Source organism: Tupaia chinensis, unplaced genomic scaffold (assembly GCF_000334495.1).
Source record: "Tupaia chinensis unplaced genomic scaffold, TupChi_1.0 Scaffold144276_1, whole genome shotgun sequence".
Lineage (NCBI taxonomy): Eukaryota > Metazoa > Chordata > Mammalia > Scandentia > Tupaiidae > Tupaia > Tupaia belangeri.
Window position 1 is genome coordinate 2,299,255 of NW_006204133.1, and position 21,163 is coordinate 2,320,417.

The 21,163-nt window shown below is 51.5% G+C and overlaps 1 protein-coding gene and 1 pseudogene across 1 annotated transcript in view; one reads left to right on the plus strand and one right to left on the minus strand.

Annotated features, from left to right (window-relative positions):
* Positions 1–21,163, plus strand: part of INPP4A (inositol polyphosphate-4-phosphatase type I A) — a gene marked incomplete in the record, with an annotated part of 166,232 nt that overhangs the window by 23,116 nt on the left and 121,953 nt on the right.
* Positions 20,190–20,652, minus strand: LOC102470982 (M-phase phosphoprotein 6 pseudogene; annotated as a pseudogene).

The following is a 21,163-nucleotide window of genomic DNA, read 5'->3' on the forward strand; positions in this document are numbered from 1 at the left end:
TCCATTCTCCTCTCAGGATCTTTCTTGGCCACGCACACCCCGCCCCCTGGTGTGAGTTTAAGCCACTAGGTCCGGGACTCAGACTGCGGTCAGCCACATGGGAGTCCAGCGACATAGCCATTACGCCAACTGCTGGTCCCATGTCTTTGAATTTTTTAACTGTCTGTATAGGAGGGACAGAGTGAGGAGAAGGGGGAAGTTCTGGAAGCCTGGCGGACTGTGGGAGCAGGCTCTCAGCGTGCTCCATGGAGTCACTGGCCCTTTAATGCATGACAGGGACATAGTAGACACTCAGGCAGGGCTCGTCCTTTGGGAGTGACGCTTACTTGTGGCCTGGCTGGGGAAGGAGTCAGGCTGGCTGGGTGGACCTGGCTCCAGTGCCTGTCCCTACGCCAGCGGTCCCTGCTGCAGGGAAATCTGCTCTCCAGTGGCCTGTCCTGTCCTGCCTGTCCTTCCCCTCCCCAGTGTAGTGGCCTGTGAGAGTGGGTGGCAGAGTTATCCTAATGGAGTTTGGGAAACAGTTATTGGAAGGGGTCGGAGGTGGGTACCCAAAAAGAAACACAAGAAAGTCACGTTTACCTGAAGGCCCAGTATATGGACGGCTGAGACGTGGACTGCCTGGCCCACACTGGGGAGGCCCTCTTCCCCGCTCCTCCTTCCTTCAGGTCTGGAGAAACCCCTTAGAGTGTTAGAGTCCGCCTTGCTGTACTTGGCGGGGCGCCGTGTCCCACAGTGGCGTGCACAAGCTGGAGGATTGCCAGAGTTGTCCGGGGACATGCCCAGTGAACACCAGGGATCTGAGTGTCATAGACTTAAGTGTCCTTCAGTGCAGGGACAATAGCTCACCTCCAGAGTCCCACGGTGCCCGGCACAGGATAGGTGCATAGTCAGTACTGGTTGAGGGGTGAAGGAACAGAGCTCCCATGTCGTTGAGCAGTGAGAAAAGCCAGCTTCTCTTGGTGAAGACGTCTCTCCTCCCTGAGGTCAAGTTGGGGTCCAGTCTGACTTGAGAGAAGGGGTGAGTCCAGAACCCATGGCATAGCTGTTGCTTCAGTAGATTTTCAGAGGGAAAGCAGAACCATCAACTTGTTCCACTGTGCCTGTTGAAGACCGCCTGTTCCCAGCTGTGGCCTTTTGTATTGTTGACACACAAGCCCGCTCGTCCAGTAGGCCGGAACCTGAGGCCACTTCTCCTTAGGGTTGAGTCATCTCATTTCTTTGGTCTGAATTTAATCCACTTAGAAGAGTGAAATCGCCCAGTACACGTGGACACGTGTACGTGTTAAGTGTGGTAGACAGGGCCAAAGGTACAGAGCAGCCAGCGAGGGCGGGCCGTAGGGGAGGCGGCCTCCTCTTCTCATGGAAGGGCCTCCTGGGAGGTGAGTTTTGTGTCAAGAGAAGGTAGTGGCTCAAGCTGGGCTTTCAAGAGGGAAGTGAGGAGGAGAACCGGTGTAATGCCTCAGGAAGGAAGCTCCAAAGAAGCAGGCCGGATCACCCAAGGGTTTCGAGCCCCAGTGGCCTTTGCAAGGTTTGGGACTTCATTCATTCCCGTGCTGAGGGTCTCAGACTCTTCCCTTTTCATATAAATTCTGTTTCGATGATACCCTTTTTATTGTGATTTAAAAATGACCAAGGCAATCACATAGCCTTTTTCATGACCCTTCCTTGGATTGCAGTATTTCTTATAACCATACCTGGACCCTAACTACCCAGTTTTAGGGGTTTGTGGCCAAGTCTGGCTTCCTGTCTCCTCTCAGTTGGCCTCACAGTTGTGGGTGCTGCAGCTCACTGAGCCCTGTGTGGCAGAGGGCCTGCAGCAGGGCACCGTGACGCCAAACCACAGGGCGGGCCGTCCCTGGCGTCCCTGGCATCAGGTGAAGTCATGTCTGTGAAGAAAATAGAAATGAACCCCAGCACAGGGGAAGAATATTCTTGCCCCCTGCAAGCCACCTGTGAAACACTGTGAGGAAGAGGAAGCACTGGGGTGTAACGAACCCCAGAAATATGGGTTTCTAGAAACAGTATTAATGGTCTCTGGGGCTCTCCCTGCAGCGAAATAGCTGACTGGGCAACTTCAGTCGTCCCCACCCTGTTCCAGGCCACGTTCTTCCCATGACCTTATGGGGTCTCCGTGCAGTGCGCACAGGCAGACATACATGGTCACGCCTGTGGCCAGTGGCTGGCAGCACAGTGGTTTGGTAATAAGAGCTCATGGGGACAGGAGTGGCTTGCGATTCTGCTGCACCACCCTCCATCTCGAAGGTTCTGTGACTCCGTGACACACTGTGCCATGCCATGTCTTACGGTGTTGTGGGGGTGGGGAAACAGCAGGAGCCAAGACAGGAGGAGAGTAAAAGAAGAGGGCAGGATGCCATGGTGGCCAGGTCAGGCGGTTAGTACCAGTAACAGGCACATCTCTCTCATTCTTGGGGGTGACACTGCCCCAGGAAAGGGCCCCTTGAAATCCTGCACCCTCTCCTGAGTGGCCGTGCACTAATGTCACTTGGTGGGAGTCCTCGTTGCCTGTCTGTACTTAGCTTGATTTGACAAGTCTGATAATAGTTTATTTTACAAATTTTTTGTTTTTTAAATTTTTGCTATAGGGTATATTTGCTTGCCAGAGCGAGCCAGAGAGACAGAGAGAGAAAATGAGAAAGCAACCCCTCCAACCCCCAGCGGGGTGGCCGCACCACAGTCCTTTTCCCTGCGTTCTCCTCTCAGGAATTTCCAGTTCTCCTCTTAGGAATCGTACAGTTGGCCCTGTGGGGTCCAGCCTCCTGAACCGTGCGACCACCTGGCCAAACATTTTATTTTATATTATGCTTTTCAATAGGGAAACATTTTAATGGCTTAAATATTATAAGAGACAGCTGGCTATCTGTTTGTCTGCTGCGCCATCCCCCGGCCATCAGATCCCCTCCCTGGAGACACAGGCCTGCTGTCTTCTGTGCTCCTCCCGAGTTACTCTGCACAGGCTAGTAGACGTTTATATGCAGACGTTGCATTTCTCCACACAGGCATCTTGCTGCATCCTCGCTGCTACCTCGCCCTCTCCCCGCCTGTCTCACTGGAACATACACCCTTTGCATCGTCGTGTCCAGCTGCTCGCCAGCCCACTGCCGGGCTGTGCCGTGGACTCTAACCGGAACTCTCAGGATGCCTGTTAGGCTCTCACCAGCCTGTGCTTGGCACCAACATGTTTGCTCCTTGAAAGAGGCTACACCCCCTTGCCCTGAGACTTGGGGCATGCGTTCTGGGTGAAAGCCAGGGGTAGGAAAGAGAGGTTGGAAACCCCTAGGTTGGAAAGAGCAAGAGGTGGAGTTCGAAGACATTTGGAAGTTCTTCCAATTTACGCCCACATGATTTAACCTGTAACTTCTTTGGTGAGTAAAAGTCAGCTAGTGGTTAGATATTACTTGTAAGCTGTACATCTTTAAAATGTTACCTTCTGGTATATGTGGACCTTTTAAACTAGCCCACCAAATCCCGAATGAGGCTTGCCAAGACTACTGTTGACCCTAGCTTCAAGAACAGTGGCCTGGGACCAGCAGTTAGTGTTACGGCTTTGTCGCTGAACTCCTATGTAGTTGACCACGGTTTGAGTCCCGGACCTGGTGGCTTAAAACTCACACTGGGCGCGTGTGCATGTGTGCCTAAGATCCCGAGAGGAGAATGGAGGAGAAGGGATTGCGGTGTGGCCATCCCCCCAGGGAGGTGATTTCTCGCTTTCTATCTGTGTCTCTCTCTGTCTTTCTGGCAAGCACACGTGCCAAGCCCCAGTGCCCCAGCAGAAAAATCTTCCAAAAAAAAAAAAAAAAAAAAAAAAAAAAAGAACAGTGGACCCAGAGGGCTATGCCTGGCCCACTGTAGGGCTGAACGGTAGGTGTGAGGGCAGGCGGTTGGGTCAGGAGGGAGTGGTCTGACAGGCTGGACCAGGAGTGCACAGGCTCTCAGCTGTGAGGGTGTATGGCCCTGCCCTGGATAGTCACTCCAGCCAGCCTGCCTTGTGGCTGGGAGGGAGGGGACAGGCTGGGCAAGGGCGCTGTGAATACATCTGGGGTCATGCTTGATGGTCAGCTTCAGCTTCGGAATGTGCCAGGTGCCATGGTAGTTGGTTGGAGGTGGCGTGGGTGGAAAATGGTGCCACATGGCCCCATAGTGGAGGCCGAGGACCTCTGTGCCTGAGAGGTAGAGGAGCACACGCCCTTTCTCTTTCACTCACGTGGCAGGACGTTTTCAACCAGGAGAGCAGCCATTGGCCGTGCTAGCCCCGGAGATAAGTAGGACAAGGCAAGCATGTGGTAACCACGGCAGAGAGGTCCCGGGGTGTGTCTGTGCGACTGCTGCAGCCCCAGCGCGGGAATGAGGGCAGGTTGGAGCTACTGGTGGCTGTGGGCGAGTGGAGGTCTGGCAGAGGTCAGGCCTTAGCCCCTGGGGTCTGCTGTCTGCAGTGCCAGCGCAGAGGTACCCCCCCGAAGGCTCTGCCTCCTGGGCGTGGCTCCCTGACACACACCAAGAACAATGGGTTTAATGAAGACAGCTCAGTGGGCCTGCAGATGGCCGCTTTCAGGAAGTGAATAGGCTTCTTTTCGTTCATTTTTTTCTCTAAAATACTCTTGAGGTTTTAGACTCCACCCTGACGCCTTTGTGGCTAAAGGCTGTTGTGAAAGGAACGGTCTGCAAATCTCCAAATCTCGCACAGGCTGGGAAGAGGGTTGAAGTCAAGCTGGCAGGCCCTTGGGTCAGTACAGTCCTGGCTCTTAAACCAGTTGGGGCAGAGGGGAGGTGGAAGAGCCCTCAGGATCACAGGGCTTCATCCTCACAGCAGCCAGAGGAAGCTGAGGCTGCAGTCTACACCCAGGGCCTGAGAGCAGCAGAGGAAGTGGAATTATTGCACACAGTGGGTTTCAACATTTGGAACTCACCCCCCCAAGAGTGAAGACCAAGAGTGGGGGCACATGGAGCAAGGGTGAACGAAATAGAAAGAACGGGGCTTTAGAGGCGAGGGGAACCTCTTCGTGGGAGGCAGTTTGGAGGGTCTGATGCTAGCCACATGCCTGGTGCTAGCCCAGATGCCGTTTGCCTCTCGGCCCTGGCAGGGGCTGAGCTCTTGGGTCCCACGTCAGGAACTTGGCCTCCAGCTTCGCCTGTGGCACCTGCGAGGCCTGTGACCGAGAGAATGCTGTGTATCTCTGTCAGGGACCCCACTTCCCACTGCATCTGCCACATGACTTCCTTCTCTTCTTTCTGAAGTCGTCAGCCTCCTCCTTTTTTTTTTTTTTTTTTTTTTTTGAGAGGTTTTTGCTATAGGGCACGTGTGCTTGCCAGAAAGACAGAGAGAGACAGAGACCCAGGGGATGGCCATGCTGCAATCCCTTCTCCTGGGCACACATACACACATGCCCAGCATGTTTTTCAAGCCATCAGGTTGGGGACTCAGACTGCAGAGTTGGCCATTTGGGATTCAGTGCCTTAACTACCACACCACCTGCTGGCCCCCATCCACCCACCTATCCTTTTTGTTTTTTTTTTTAAGAGAGATTTTTGCTATAGGGCACATCCCCTCGCCTGAGAGACAGAGAGACAGAAAGTAAGAAATCACCTCTCCGGGGCATGGCCACACCATCGTTCCTTCTCCTCCATTCTCCTCTCAGGATTTGGGCAAGTAGACACACGTGTTCGGCATAAGTTCTAAGCTGCTGGGTCCGGGACTCGAACCTCAGTTGACTACATGGGAGTCTAGCAATGTAACCATTACACCATCTTTTTAATACTTGTCTCACATTTGTGTGTTTTCCAGCAGTCCCTGAGTAACCACACAAGAGCTTCTGAGCTCTGAGTTTATTTTTCTTTCTTTCTTTGTTTTTTTTTTTAATTCAAAAGAGTGTGTGTGGGGGGGAGAGAGAGAGAGAGGATAAGAATCCTCAACAGGGTCTTGATGCCCTGATCCATCCCCATCTCAGCCAGCCTGGATGTCATGGTCACACATGTGCATGGTGTACTTAAGGAGGTCCCCTTCCCTCTGTCTCTGCTGCTGGTTCAGACTGAGAGCCTGTCAGCAGTGTCAGTGACATTCCCCACACGCTGGGCAGCACGACGAGTGACAGTGTCATCATCCTCGGAAGTGAAGAAATTCTCTTCTGAACCATGGATCAACTTCTGTGCTTTGACCTAAAGCTTATTTTCCTTCAGTAATAGGGTTGTTGCATATATACCCCACATATACACTCACATTTGATTTTCTTGTATTATAATAACATTTTTCTTGCTTGATATCAGAAAAGGACAATGAGTTGAATAGCCTGTTAGCTTGGAAACTTAAGTACCATTTTAATAGTAATTTACATGAAAAAAAAATCTCTAGGTGCCCAATAACCTATAAATGAGCTTTTAGAGTGAAACCTATTGGTTGAACTGTCCCTAAGTTCATTTGTGGGATTCCAGAACTGAATTCTTTTTTCTTGGTTTGTTTTTAGGTTTCTGCCATAGGGTGCATGTGCTCACTGGAAAGAGACAGAGAGAAGGAAAGTGAGAAATCACCCTCTGGGGGGATGGCCATGCTACAGTCCCTTCTCCTCCAGTCTCCTTTTGGGATCTTGAACATGCATGCACACGCACCCAATGTGATTTTTCAAACCACTGGGTCTAGTACTCGAACTGTGGTCAGCCATGTGGGAATCCAGCACCTTAACCACCACGCCTCCTGCTGGCCCTTCCAGAACTAAATTTTAAAATGATTTTTAATTTTTATTATTATTATTTAAGATGACCAGAGAGAGACAGAGAGAGAAAAGGAAAGTGAGAAAGCAAGCCTTCAGGTCTGGGACTTAAACCACAGTCAGCCATGTGTGAGTTCAGCTACCCTAACCTCCATTCCACCTGCTGGCCCCTGGTTTATTTTTTCAAGAGAGTCTTTTTTTTTTTTTTGCTATAGGGTATCGTGTGCTTGCCAGAGAGACAAGAGAAACAGAGAGACAGAAAGTTAAAAATCACTCCCTGGGGGGATGGCCATACCACAATCCCTTCTCCTCCAGTTTCCTCTTGGGATTTTGAGCATGCATGCACATTCACCGGTGTGAGTTTTAAACCACCAGGTCCAGGACTCAACCTGCAGTTTACTATGCGGGAGTCCAGCGATGCAACCATTATGCCATCTGCTGGTCCCTGGTATTTAATTTTTAATGCTTAGCTTACTTTCCACTGTAATGAGACCATTAACTAATGAAATCTTAACTAAATCTTAATGGAATGATGATAAAATTTTGAAGTTTCATAGGAAGATAATGAGATCCTTAGACACTGAAATTTTGATATTTCCGTAGAGAAAAATGGAACATTTAATTGGGCTACCAGGGGAGGGTAAAAAAGGAAGGAAAAGGAGTAAAACCCCAATCTGAGTAGAAGCCATGTAGTGTGTGGCTGGTGGGTTGCATTTCTGACCCAAGGACAGTACCATTTCTTTTTTTGGTGGTTCTGTTGGTCCTGAAGCCAGTGAGATTTTAATTTGTGAAGGGAAAACAGCACACCCGTTGGGTGATGAAGGGTAGAAGTCTGTAACCCCTCATGGTTCACAACGGGACCACGTTTCCAGCTGAGAGTAGGCACAGAGCTCATGACTGACCTCAAAGTTCAGAGAGACACCAGAGTCCCCTCGCCAGGCCCAGCACTGGGACACCCAGCCTGGGATGTTTGGTGGTTGCCTACTGAGGTCATCGATGAACTGGCTTTGAACAGAGTAGAGGTGAGGCAGTCCCTCAGGACCCTTGTGAACAGCCTGGCAAAGGACTGTGAGTGGGAAGGGGAGCAGTGTTGGGACCTCTCGTCCCTTGCCTCACACTGGCCACATGGGCCATTCGGTGTCTGTCACAGCACTGCTCGACTCTGCTGTCTGTGATGAAAGCATTTTTTTGTGTGGGGGGGGAGGTTTTTGCTATAGGGCGCATGCGCTCGTCAGACAGAGAGAGACAGAGAGATAGAAAGCGAGAAATCACCCCCCAGGGGGGATGGCCACGCCGCAATCCCTTCTCCTCCATTCTCCTCTCGGGATCTTGGGCACGCACGCACACGCGCCCGGCGTGAGTTTTAAGCCACCGGGTCCGGGACGTGAACCACGGTCGACTACGTGGGAGTCCAGCAACATAGCCATTACGCTAACTGCTGGTCCCAAAAGCATTTTTTGAACAAATGGGCATGGCTATGTACAAATAAAATTCGTACCCGAGTAAGCAGTGGGCAAGGCTTGGCTCTAGGACTGTAGTTGGCAGCTCTTGTCTTAGACTCTTTTTTTTTTTTTTAATTTGCCATAGAGGCGTGTGCACTCAATGGAGACCAAGAGGAAGAGAGAGGGGGAGAAGGAAGGAGGAGGAAGAGGAAGAGGTGAGAAAGCATCTCCCAAGGAGGATGGCCATATTGCAACCCCTTCTCAGCCATTTCTTCCTCCTTTTAGGATTTCGGGTGTGCATACGACACATACCTGGCATATTTTTTTCAAGCTGCTGGATCTGGGACTCAGCCACAAAGTTCACATGTAGCATTCAGCTGTCCTAACCACCATGCTAGTGGCTAGACCTCTTTTCTTTTTCTTTTCTTTTTAAAGTTTATTTGGCTGTTTCTCTTATGAAGAAGATGGAAGGAGGGAAGGAAAAAAGGAGGGACAGATGTTTCCAACAGAATCCTCACGCCACCACCAACTCATAGCCTCCGTGTGCACAGGGAGGCAGTGGTCATGAGCTCAGAGCCTCCTGCCGTCCTTTGCACCGCCATTGGCCCTCCTGCCCCAGATTCTTGATTCCTATTTTCTCCTCTGCCTTTAACACCTGGTTTCCACCTTACCTACCTGGCACCCCTCCCTCTCCTTCCCGCTCCCCCCACTTCTCTACCCCAGCCTAGTGGGTCCTCTGCCTGGCATCTCTCCCTCAGAAACCCATGTAGCTTGCTTGTTCTCAGAGCTTCTTTGGGTCTTTGCTCAGACGTCACCTTCTTAGTAAGGCCGGTTCTGACAGTGCTGTTGAAAATGGCAACTCCTCTGCTGGTCCCCAGCTTTCCCATTCTTTGCAGGGGTAGCCTGCCTGGTCTCTGGGGTGCGCTGGAACTATGGCTGGGCATAGGGTGGGACCCACATGAGGCCTAATGTCCAGGCAGCCACTTCCAGACCCACTACAACAAGGCAGCGTCTGTGCACTGTAGGCGTCTTTTGAGTGGCCTGGCCAGGCCGCCTCACCTTTACCCCAGTGTGTGGTGCCGCCGCGTGTCTGGCACGGTGGTGGTGGGGGATAGAGAGCACCCTTTCTTCTTGATCATTAATAAAGGCTACTTTACTTTTCATTAAGAGCTTAGGATTGACCCCAAGCCACCTTAATGACATCATTTATTAAACTCCTGTTCCCCTTAGACTTACCAGGGGGAACGTGTGGGCTGAGGCTGTTGGGTCATTAACCCGTCTGACGGAGTCATATCAGATCAGCTGCAGGACACAGTATCTGTGGCTTCTGTGGGGACTTTTTCCAACTCCCCCCCACACTTTACTTTCTCGTCTTTTTCTTTCTTTTTTTCTTTTTAAGATTTTTTTTTTTTGAGAGGTTTTTGCTATAGGGCTTGCCAGATAGAGAGAGACATAGAGACAGAAAGTGAGAAATCACCCCCCAGGGGGGGATGGTCATGCCGCAATCCCTTCTCCTCCATTCTCCTCTCTGGATCATGGGCACGCACGCACACACGCCCGGCATGAGTTCTAAGCCACTGGGTCTTGGACGCGAACCGCGAACTCACGCTGGGCACATGTGTGTGCGTGCCCAAGATCCCGAGAGGAGAATGGAGGAGAAGGGATTGTGGCGTGACCATCCCCCCTGGGGGGGTGATTTCTCACTTTCTGTCTCTAATGTCTCTCTCTGTCTGTCTGGCGAGCGCATGACACCTTCCGTGAAAAAAAAAAAAAAACAAACATAAAAAACAAATGCTGGTCATTTTTACTTCTTGAGATGAGCCCACATCCCCCTTGTCGTGCCTCTGGGTTTTAAGGAGTCCAGCTCTGGGCTGGTGTCAGAGGTGGGGAGAGGTGCCCTCTGATTTGACCCTGAGCAGCACCACACCCCATTGCTTAGAGGAAGTGAGACCCACCCCCGTAGTTCTGCGCTCCAGGCAGTGGAGGGTGTGGACCCTATTATGACAGCCTTTACCCTCCATCAGGAGCTGCCGCCTGCTGCGCTTCAGCTCTGCAGGGAGGCCTGGAAGGGCTTTCCCCTTTTCTGGCCAGCGCTGAAGGAGCAGGAAGGGAACCAGTATGATACCAGCACTGGAGGAAGAAGTGGTGTTGGGCGAGCGTCACTTCCTTGGTGCTGCGTCTGGTAGGTGTGGCTCCAGGCCGTGCTGCCGGAGGAGCTGGAAGACCTTTCCAGAGCCCTCGCCAGCCCTCACTGAACAGGCTTCAGTGCACTTTTACTTTTGCTTCCACCTTGTTGGCCTGAGGTCGCAGAAACTGGAATGGTTTGGACCAAACTTTGGATTTGCGGTCATATTGAAATAGTTCTAGCCGTGGTGTTAGAGGCACCTCCTACTGTGTGTGTGTGTGCATGTGCGCATGTGGGAGGGTATTGCATGTGTGTGTGTGTGACTCTGCTTGGACAGCCAGCATGAATGACCTGACTCCCACGAGAAACACCTTTTAGTTATTTTATGGGTATTCTGCATAGGGGAGAAGGATGCATGACCCTATAGGGTTAAAGTATTTGAGTTTTGCAAAGCATTTTCCTTCCTTTAAACTTGGCAATCTCGTTATCAGGAGAAAGTGTAGAATTAAAATATATGACAGGTGGGAGGTTTTTTTTTTTTTTAACTTAGGGTTTCTATGGTATCTCATCATATACAGAATATTTCTGTTAGACCATCTGAGACTCCTAAGCTCTCATGGGTGAAAACAAGTTGCTTTTTTTTTTTTTTTTTTTGGAGAGCTTTTTGCTATAGGGCGCATGAGCTCGCCAGACAGACAGAGAGAGACGGAGAGACAGAAAGCGAGAAATCACCCCCACCCGGGGGGGTATGGCCATGCTGCAATCCCTTCTCCTCCATTCTCCTCTTTGGATCTTGGGCATGCATGCACACGCACCCAGGGTGAGTTTAAGCCATTGGGTCCGAGACTCGAACCGCAGTTGACTACTTAGGAGTCCAGCGACATAGCCATTACACTAACTGCAGGTCCCAGTGGCTTTTGACTGAGAGGCCTTGCCATGCACCACTTCTCAGGGCTCCAGCCTCAGGTTATGCTTCCAGGGACAGAAGCTTAGTGTGTGTTTGCTAAGTGGAATGAATGGAATTGAAATGTAGCCCATAAACTTTTTTTCCCTTTATTTATTATCCCATAAATATTGGAGCCTCCCAAGATGTTGCTGACCCTGTCAGTGGATTTGCTCCAAACCCCTGACCTCCAGGAGTGCCCATGAACACCCAGTAGGACTAATGTGGCAGACAGCACCCTGGAGCTCAGGTTATAGATCTGGGATTCCAGCACACACCAGCCAAACTGCCAGGGGTGTCTGGGCCGCAGTGTGGGCTGATTTTAGAAGGAGCCATCCCAGGTGACTTTGCAAGGCTCTGAGAAAGTCCCAATGACTGGCCATTGGTGCTGGGATTGTACCTGAAGACCACCTGCCTTTGTCCCCCTTTCTGGGCCCTGTGAGGAACATGTGGGAACCAAGAGTTTCGACTGAGTCATGGTCTGCTCCAACAAGGCCCCTCTTCCATCTCCTGTGGTTGCATTTCTCACTCGCCGCTGGGCCAGGCCAGGTCTGTCTGCCTGGCCGCAGGGAGCTGCCGGGGCGTTGTTGAGTGGAGGACCGTTCCTGACAGCTCCTTCAGCGCCTGTCCAGAGCAGAACGTGTGTGTGCACTCAGAGGGCAGCACACAGACCAGGCCCTACCAGCATATATCCCGTTCCGGGGGAACCCTGCCCCTGGCCCCTCTGGGTACTGCTGGGAGATGGAACCAGAGTTAAGCTCCTGGGGCGGGGGGGAGTGCACAGTCCAGAGAGAGCTCTGTGGAGAGTGGCCGAGGACCCAGGGCAGATGTGAGGACGTCTGTCCCTCCTCTTACAACTCTTCCTCGTGTGGCTATTTCTCGTGTGATATTGTCTCCTGGATAATGACTTCCTGAAGGAGAGGCTGCAGTGGCTATTTCTGCATCGCCTCCCCTAGCTGCGAATCCAAGCCCTCAGCATAAAGCACCTGCACAAAGGGGGAAGTGGTGACTGGGGATCTGAGCCTCTCCTCCTCAGAAGAGGGCACTGAGGCCCAGAAAGGGCCAATGAGTTGCCTGGAGTCCTGCAGCTCAGCCAGAGGTGGGACAGGTTCTGGAGCCTGGGCACGGCCTCCCTTCACGGAAGGGGCTCCTTTCTGGCGACCCTGCCCTCTGTTCTGCTTTGTGTAGACGGGAGCCCAGGAGAAGGAGGTGTTGTAGGCGCAGTGCAGAGGAGGTGACAACCATGTGGTTGGCCTCCCGCCCCTCTCTGTGCTCTGAGTGCTGGCCATGATGGACTACCTTAGGGACCCTGTGGTTGGTCAGGGCCTCTGGAGGTCCCCCTCAGTGAATAGCCTCCCCTGGGCCCTGTGGCGGCCACCGGACTAGTGGCTTCTTCTCCAGCCTTGGGGAGTAGATGGATGCTCTCCTTCCTCAGCCCCTCCACACCCGCTGACCTTCCCACCTCCTCTGCCTTCATGTGCTTACTCATCCCTCAGCTGCCCCAGCTCCTGCAGGTGCCTCACCCCCACCATTCAGCGCCTTCTGCTTTCCCTCCTGTCTCCAGCTACCCTTGGGGACCAAGGTCTGTGGAGGTCACTTGTTTTCAGAAGCAGGAAGTGATGCTTTCATTAAATGCCTACCCAAGGTCACACAGCAGCGAAAAGCCAGCTGGGCCTTAAATTATCTTGACTTTCCATCTCACCAAGCGGTTGACTGGAAACTATGTTGATAGTTAATACATGTGATCTAGAAAGACAATTTATTACCTGTGGGATGTTTTCACAACTTTTGTTTTAGGGTATTACATATTGTGAAGCTAGGATGGGCCTTCTAAAGCATTATTCCTGAAACTGGTATTTTGAGATGCTAAGAATTCTGAAAAGATGCTTCAGAATCAAGGTCTCTGTGATAATCTGTCTCATCTCCCCAGCCCAAGTGTGAGGAGCAGCTCTCTCTGGAATTTACATAACCTGAGAATTCCTTTTCAATGGAAAAGAAGCTGAGCCTCTATTAATCCTCCTTTCTAGGAATCTCAGACAACTGGGAGAACAGAGAGACTAAAGGGTAAAGGTCTCCACACTGACTGGACCACTGTTCCTCTAAGCGGAGCTCCTAGGGGTTATCCGAGGAACTTTATCAGCATAGTGAGCCGGCCTGGCCTTCGTTTCCAAGCACTTTGCCCTTTGCCCCTCACCTTTCAGTAACTTGCTCCCAAAGAGAATTATTTACTCACCTTTGTCTGAGTATTGAATCAATTTTTCTCCCTTTAAACCATTTTACAATATTTATCCCCTTGCTGAGCGTTTCTCCGAATGACTGAGGTCATTCTCCTTCCCTGTCATGAAATTCAGCCAACCACTGCTGCACAGGAGCCTCGCTGTAGCGTTAGAGGAGCGTGAGACTTGACCGGTCCTCCCTCCCCAGCTGCCATGTTAGCCTTTAAAATCGCTCTGCCATCTACAAGACCTCAGCACACAGTATTCAGGGTAGCTCGGAGGCGGGGTGTCTGGGTGTCCTCATTTTGCCCTGAATAAAATTCCTAATTCATTGATCAGGTCTCAACTTTTCTTCTAAGTTGACAAGATAAATTTAAACTGGTTAAAATTACATGTGAAATGTAGCAGCACATTGAACTTCCGCAGATACATCGTCTGGAACTGTAGGCATCCCTCTCTGCTCTCTATTGGCTGCAGCAGACTGGGACGTGTGGGGCAGGAAGGAGGGAACAGCACCGCCTACCTGGTGGGGAAGGCCAGGCCTGGGGGCCCTCTGAGTGATACTGAGGAATGCCATTCTTTCCTCCTCCCACAAATGCATGGTCTTCTCATTTGTTTACCAAGGCTAATCCACAGATGTTTAACCCACCCACAGGTGATCCAGATTGGAGGGCAGAATCTTTCTAAAAATCAACTCCATTTTTTTTTGTGTGGTAACCAGTCTTGTTTGCAATGAAATTTTGCCCATGTTTCTTCTTAAGAAAATGAGTCAGACTTGCCATATGAAATTTCTTTCCTTGTGAAATGTTTGTTTTGTTTTGTTTTGTTTTGTTTTTTTTTTGGAGAGATTTTCACTGTAGGGCACGTGCGCTCGCCAGACAGACAGAGACATAGAGACAGAAAGCAAGAAATCACCCCCCAGGGGGGATGGTCATGCCGCAATCCCTTCTCCTCCATTCTCCTCTCGGGATCTTGGGCACACACGCACACGCGCCCGGAGTGAGTTTTAAGCCACCGGGTCTGGGACACGAACCGCGGTCGACTACGTGGGAGTCCAGTGACATAGCCATTATGCTAACTGCTGGTTCCCGCTTGTGAAATGTTTTTAAGAATTTAATTAATTAGAATGGGTGCTCAGGATAATGAAGATTCACATTATAGACACTTTTCTCAACATCTGAGTCTTGGTCATTTCCAGAATTGTAATTTTACATAGTTGGTGCTAGGTGACCCCCAGCTTTAGGGTCAAGTATTGCAGGACGTTCCAGGGTCATATGGTAAACTAATACCTGCTTGGGTGTTAATCATTATTTAAACAAACAAAACAAAACATTTATTTGTTATGATTTTTTAAGCTGCCCAGTCTGGGACTTGAACTGTGGTCAGCCATGTGGAAATCCAATGCCTTAATCACCACACCACCTGCTGGCCCCTGGATTCTGGTCATTCTAGATTTGAGCAGTGATTTGAGTAGTGATGACCTTACTTGGCACCCCTCAGCAGGGGTCAAGCCCATTGCAGACACGGTCTCTGCTGTGGCCCCCGGGTCCCAGGAAGGAGCATCCCCTCCACACAGCCACCCCATCCCGCGTCTGGTGCGCATCATAGGGTCAGGGAGGTCCTCAGCTGTGGCCCTGTGGCCCTGCTGTGGCACTGTGGTATGTGAATGGGAGAGAGCTCTGTGGAACACCCAGGGGACCTCTCCTTGCTCCAGAGGGAGGTGAGGTGGGCTCCAGAGTCGGCCCAGCAGGGTCTGCATCTGTTTGAGTTCATGGCTACCGAAGCTGTTTTCCCTCAGCCACTATTTCCTGGGAGTGGTCAAGACGGCCTGCTCAAGACGGCCTGCCTCTCTTCCCGTCTTCCAGAATCCTCGTGGGACCCTCTAGCCCGTTCTCTCCCTGGTGTGCGAGCAGTCGATAAAGTTGTGCTTCAGTGGATCCCTTTCCTTCATCACGACCTTGCTTCCTGCTGTAGGTTTCCCCTGTCTCCTGGGTACTTCCAGCCCTTCCTGGCTAGGCTTGATTCTGGACTTGGCCTGAATGCTTCCAGTGTCCCTTCCCATTTCCGAATGGATTGAAGGGCCCCAGAGGCCTTGGGATGGTCAAGCTTAGTGGCGGTGATGCTGGTAGTAGCAGCAAATGCTCATGCCGCCTCTCTGTGGGCCAGGTACGTTTACGGAGTCACATTGTCTACCCCTGGCAACAAGCCCATGAGGTCGCTGTTTGTGTGATGCCCAGTTCGCAGTGCTTAGAATGAGGAGCAAGAGGTTAAATGTGTTACCCCTGGTTAGGGTGACCTGGTGAGGGGCGGAGCCAGGACTGGAGGCTCCAGTCAGCTCTTGACCCTGAGGCCGTGCCACACCTCTGCCATACAGTTGCCCCGCCATCCTGTCTGCCTGAACTGCCCACCTCAGGCGTGCTCTCTGTCCTCTGTCTTGAGCAGGCGTGGTAGCACATCTGGTATTCATGTCTGGGCTGGGGAAACCTTGGCTAACAAGGTCCCAGTACTTCACAAGTTGAAAGAACTTTGAAGACATAGTTCAAGGCCGGTGGATGGCATGTAGCTGTTAGCTCTCCTCCCTCCCTAAGTTGCTTGAGAATGTAGCCCAGAGCAGCAGTCCAACTCCACCTGAGGCTAAATCCCAGCTGAGACTGATAGTCACGGAGTCCTGCTAGGGAAAGTCGAAAAGAACTTGGAAGAGAGAAAGTACAGGGCAGGCACTTCCTGCTGCCTGGGAACCCGGAACTCCAGGCTCACCTGCCTTAGGACTCCAGGTTCTCAGCCTGTGAGTTACAGCACCAGCTCTGAGCCCTTCAGGATGGGACTGAGCCACACTAACAGCATTCCAGCGTCTCCAGCTTGCAGCGACCTGTGTGGAACTTCTCAGCTGCCACCATCACGTGAGCCAACCCCCAGTAAGTCCCCTCTCATGTACCTCTAGACATACCCTGTGGGCTCACTCTCCCTGAAGAACCCTGCCCTTTACAGGCCTCGTTTCCAGATTCCAGGGGCAGTCTACTACAGTCTCTCTGAGGTAGACACGGTGTCCCCAGACAGGCTGACAACAGGGAGGATTAACCAAAGCCTCGACCTTCTCGGGTCCCGGGCCATTTTATCTGGCAGCCACCTCTTTCTTACCTCGTATCTCCAGGAATTGTCCTTTCTTCTGAGAACTGACGACCGTGGTGGTCTCACCTCTGTTAGTGACTGTCCTTGCACAGCCCAGAGCTGGAGAGTCCGACAAGCAGAGGCTTTCTCCCCCGCCCACCCCAACTCATACTTCTTCCTGCCCTGTCCACTTCGTCAGGCCGTGTGGGTCCTGTCCAGGCCCCCAGGGTTGGATGAGGGAGGAGAGGCTGAGGGCCCCTCTGACTTGGATGGCCTGGTTCCCGTCACATAGCATGGATCAGAGGCGGAGAGCACGGGACTTGGGTCAGGCTGCGAGCAGCCACGTTTGCTCTCGGGACCTCGGTTTCCTGGTAGAATAGGGCTGGAGTCGGGGCTGGGTTGGACACCAGCCTCTGGCCTTCTGTCATGGTGCAGTCCTGATCTCTAAACCTTGGGTCTATTTTGTGGCCTATTTAAGAGCTGCCTTTGATCTCTCTAAAAGAGAGTGTGCTATTTTGGACTCGGCTGTCTGTGAGAGGGATATGTGTTTAAAGCTAAAATAGAGTGCACTTTTCAGTTTGTGGGTGTTTCACTTTTTCTGTCTCAGCCACACTGTGTTTAAGTCATAGTGTCCTCCTGCCTTCCCCCGCCCGAGGACGGCCTCAGGCAGGCCCTGATGCACAGGCCGTGCTTGGGGAAGGCCTTGTCATGATGAGAGATGGCCGCCTGCGAGCAGGACTGCTGCTCACTCAGGACTTACATTCCCCCGTGTCCAGGGAGCTCTTTCCAGGTCTGTTCCCGGAGGGCTCGTGTGCTGATCCCAGACAAGGCCAGTGTCCAGGAGCTGGAGGGAGTGCAGGGCGTGGGAAGCCGAGCCAGGCAGGAGCGTCTCCTGTCTGAGTCTCGTGAGACATCCCAAGGCTCCCCCATTCCATGAGTTGAGCAAGATGTCTTAGAAGCTGGGAGCCGGCTGCTTTCCAAACTCCGTGCAAGCTCTAGTTACGGAGGCCTCAGAGTTAAATACGTGTAATCTGGTCAGTGTCATCTCTGCATGGGTCTCATTGGCTCGAACCAGCTTGTACCAGCCCCGGGAACCTGAGTTAGGGCCCTGCTGTTTCTGAATCGACAGTGCGGGCTGCGCGTGTGCTGAGCCGCACAGAACTAGCTTGTAGCTCATAGCCCGCAGTTGCTGTGACACTGTGGTCCCTCCCAAATGGCAGGAGCCATGGATACGCACTATTGTCCTTGTCTGATACGAGGTATCTGACGTATATCCGTTGCTCTGAACGAAATAAAGTTACAGATAGAATTTGGGTAAAGTAGCAACGGATCGATTCCCCTCCCCAGAGGGGACAGTCACCATAAAGACAGCTCAGTCCAGCTGTGTCCTTGACTCCTGGTTGGCCAGCCTGGATGCAGCTGGTTCCCACGCCGTGCTCTCTGGAGCTTTGCGCCAGACTTTGGAGTCTCTCTGCCAGGATGCGTGGGTCAGCTCTGCCTTGAGCTGTATCCGTGTCTAAGACCACTGCCCCCCCACCCCCAGGTGCCCTAGTCCGTAGTATCCTAGAGAGCCTCTCCTGGGATGCTGTCTTCTCAAGACCTGAGAAACTGCCCCAAAGGGCATGGCGGGGCAGGGTGCTGCCTCCGGGGAGAACAGTCTGAGGTCAGTTTCTTCCTGCCAGCTCGCGGGTCTTGTCCTCACACCTGCTGTTCTCACTCCACACACACACACACACACACACACACACTGCTGCCCCCCACAGTGCAGGTACAGTGCCCTCTGGCTGTTGCCTTCCCCACTGGCCTCGGCCTTGGCAGGGCCTGCCTTCTCATCATCTGCTGATACCTAAGCCTTCTTTTGTGTTTCTCAGACATTTGCTAGAGCCCCTCAAAGGGTTCCTGTCCTCTGACTGGTGTGGCAGGTGGGCACTCACCCCAGGAGCCTGGCTCGCTGAGCCCTCAGCGTGGCCTGGCATGCCGCCAGGGGTTTGTCAGGAGCAGTGCATTAATCGCTAGCTACCTGAGGAGGTGATTACTCATTGCCATTTGTTCAGAGGAGGGAAGGGACACTAGCGAGAGGGAGTGTCTTGCCCACATTTTTGTCCAGTGCCCTCTCCTGCCCCAGTGGTACAGCTTTCTTGCTACAGAAAGGACTGTCATAAATATACCCATTAGGAATGTCATTGCCGACTGGGGATCCCTCACTGTCAGGTCTGCAGACCAGGGGCTGAGTCTGCTTCGCTCTCCTTTGGGTGCCTGCTCTCATGTGGTCCCAGGCCCTGGTGGGCTCTATGCACTGAAGGAGTAATTATTATTTTAATTTGTAATTGTTTAATTTTATTTATTACTATTATTAAATTTGACCAGAGAGGGACAGAAAGAGGGAGAGAGGGAGTAAGCCACCAGGTCCCAGACTCAAACCATGGTTGGCCATGTGGGAATCAAGCACCTTAACCACATGCCGTCTGCCAGCCTCATGGCATAATTATTTTTATTATGTTTATTTTTTCCTGAGAGTGAGAGACACACATACACATGTGCATGCATGCACTCTCAGGAAGTCTCATACTGCACTACCTGCTCTCACTCCAACAGACCTTCCCAGCCAGCCAGGATCACAGACGTGCATATGTGTACCAGCAAGTGCAGATCAACCCAAGAACTGAACCCCCATCTTCCAACGGCGTCCAGCATTGCAGAGTGCTCTGTTATCACTGTGCCACTGTGGCTGGGCCTGAAGGAGTTGAGTTTTAGCAGTTGGCCGAGGTGCCAGCCAACCCCTGTGCTAGCCACTCCAGGTCAGCAGCCCCTGCCCATTTCCTGCCCCCCGAGTGACTGGCAGCCTCTGGCCCTCCAGGGCACTGAATCTTCAACCAGCTATGGCTCCAGCTGTCTTCCCAGCCAGGTTCCCTCTGTGCTCAGCTGTGGAGGGTGAGTGGGAGGTGGGGGGCACCACAGCCCCAGGGAGGAGTCTTTCTTGATGTATTTACATATAACATGACACTTGATTTCAAAGTCTATGTATGAATTGACTTGACATGATTAACAATTTAAAGTGAAATATAAACATAAGGGCAACTTAAATATGGACATTAATTTACATGAGTCTATTCAAGGTTGATGACGGTATTTTGAAAAAGGAGATAAAACAATCTTTAGAAAGCAACCCTGAATCTATGTACACTTGAAGGCCAAGGGCTGAAAACCCACTCTTGATGAATACTGTCCAGCAAAGGAGTATAACATCCATCACACATGTGTTTCAAAAACGTGTTTCCAAAGTCTTACTTTTTATATTTTTTTACAAGTAAACATTACAGAACTCATAACTCCAGAATAAGCTGCTAACTTTCACAAGGCATCCTTTTTATTTTTTATTTTTTGGAGAGGTTTTTGCAATAGGGCGTGTGTGCTCTCCAGAAAGGCAGAGAGAGACAGAAAGTGAGAAATCACCCCCCAGGGGGGATGGCCACGCCGCAATCCCTTCTCTTCCATTCTCCTCTCGGGATCATGGGCACACATGCACACACGCCCGGCGTGAGTTGAAGCCACCGGGTCCGGGACTCGAACCACAGTTGACTACATGGGATTCCAGCAACTTAGCCATTATGCCAACTGCTGGTCCCCACAAGGCATCCTTGAGCCATGTCTTATGGCATCCATTTTAATCTTGGGGTTTTAAGAACACCTTTTTTGGTTTAATTGGTTTTATGTCTCCATTTTCATCTTCATAATTGACCTGGTCTCTCTTCTTGGCAAACTTTTTTCCAATTGTCCCCACGTAGGTCTCATATCTTCTAGCCATTTCCTCATCTGACACATCAAGCTCCACTGTTTCATATTCAGTGTCTTCTTTGTTCTTGGCATTCATCTGCAGCATTAATTTCTCAACCTCAGGATTAAATCCTCTGAATGATATTCTTCCATAGAGAAATCTTCACATAACAAGAAACTCTGTTCTTCTATTATGAAACTCTCTCTCTTTAAGCTCTGACAAATCCAAATGCCAGTGTTCTTCACTAATGATTTTCTTTTCTTCCTCTTCTAGTTGTTTCTTGGTTTCCGAGTCCAGTCCCTTTTGCATGAACCTTATGCACAGCAGATTCTTGGAAAACTTGGTCTTGCACTCAGCCAAGAGCCCCACCAGTCCGGTGCCACGCTCCAGCCACGAGCCCCTCCCCCCCAGGGAGGAGTCTGTGCCCCACCCTCACGTGCTGGCCAGGCTTCAGCCCTTGAAGCAGGCAGCACATTACCCACGTGCACATGGAGTAACTGAGGCCAGATCGAGCAAAGCGCCTGGGCATTGACTTGGGGCTACACAGGTGTGCGACAGGTTCACCTGCTAGTTACCCTTCAACTCTGCTCTTTAGGAGGTCGAGGTAGAGGGAGGTTGTGTACCAAAAGAGAATTTAACCAGAACACCTGTGAAATCTTCCTGTGTCTGAAGCCCATCTCAAAATTCAGAGGGTCTCCGGGTGTCGGTCAGTGTAAGTCCTCTCCCCACAGAGAGGCCAAGAAGTGAACAGGAGGGTTGAGAGTATACTGCATACCTGGTGTGACCTCCGAGTGGGGCGAGTCATCTTCCTGGGAAAATTCTGTGCAGGGAAAGA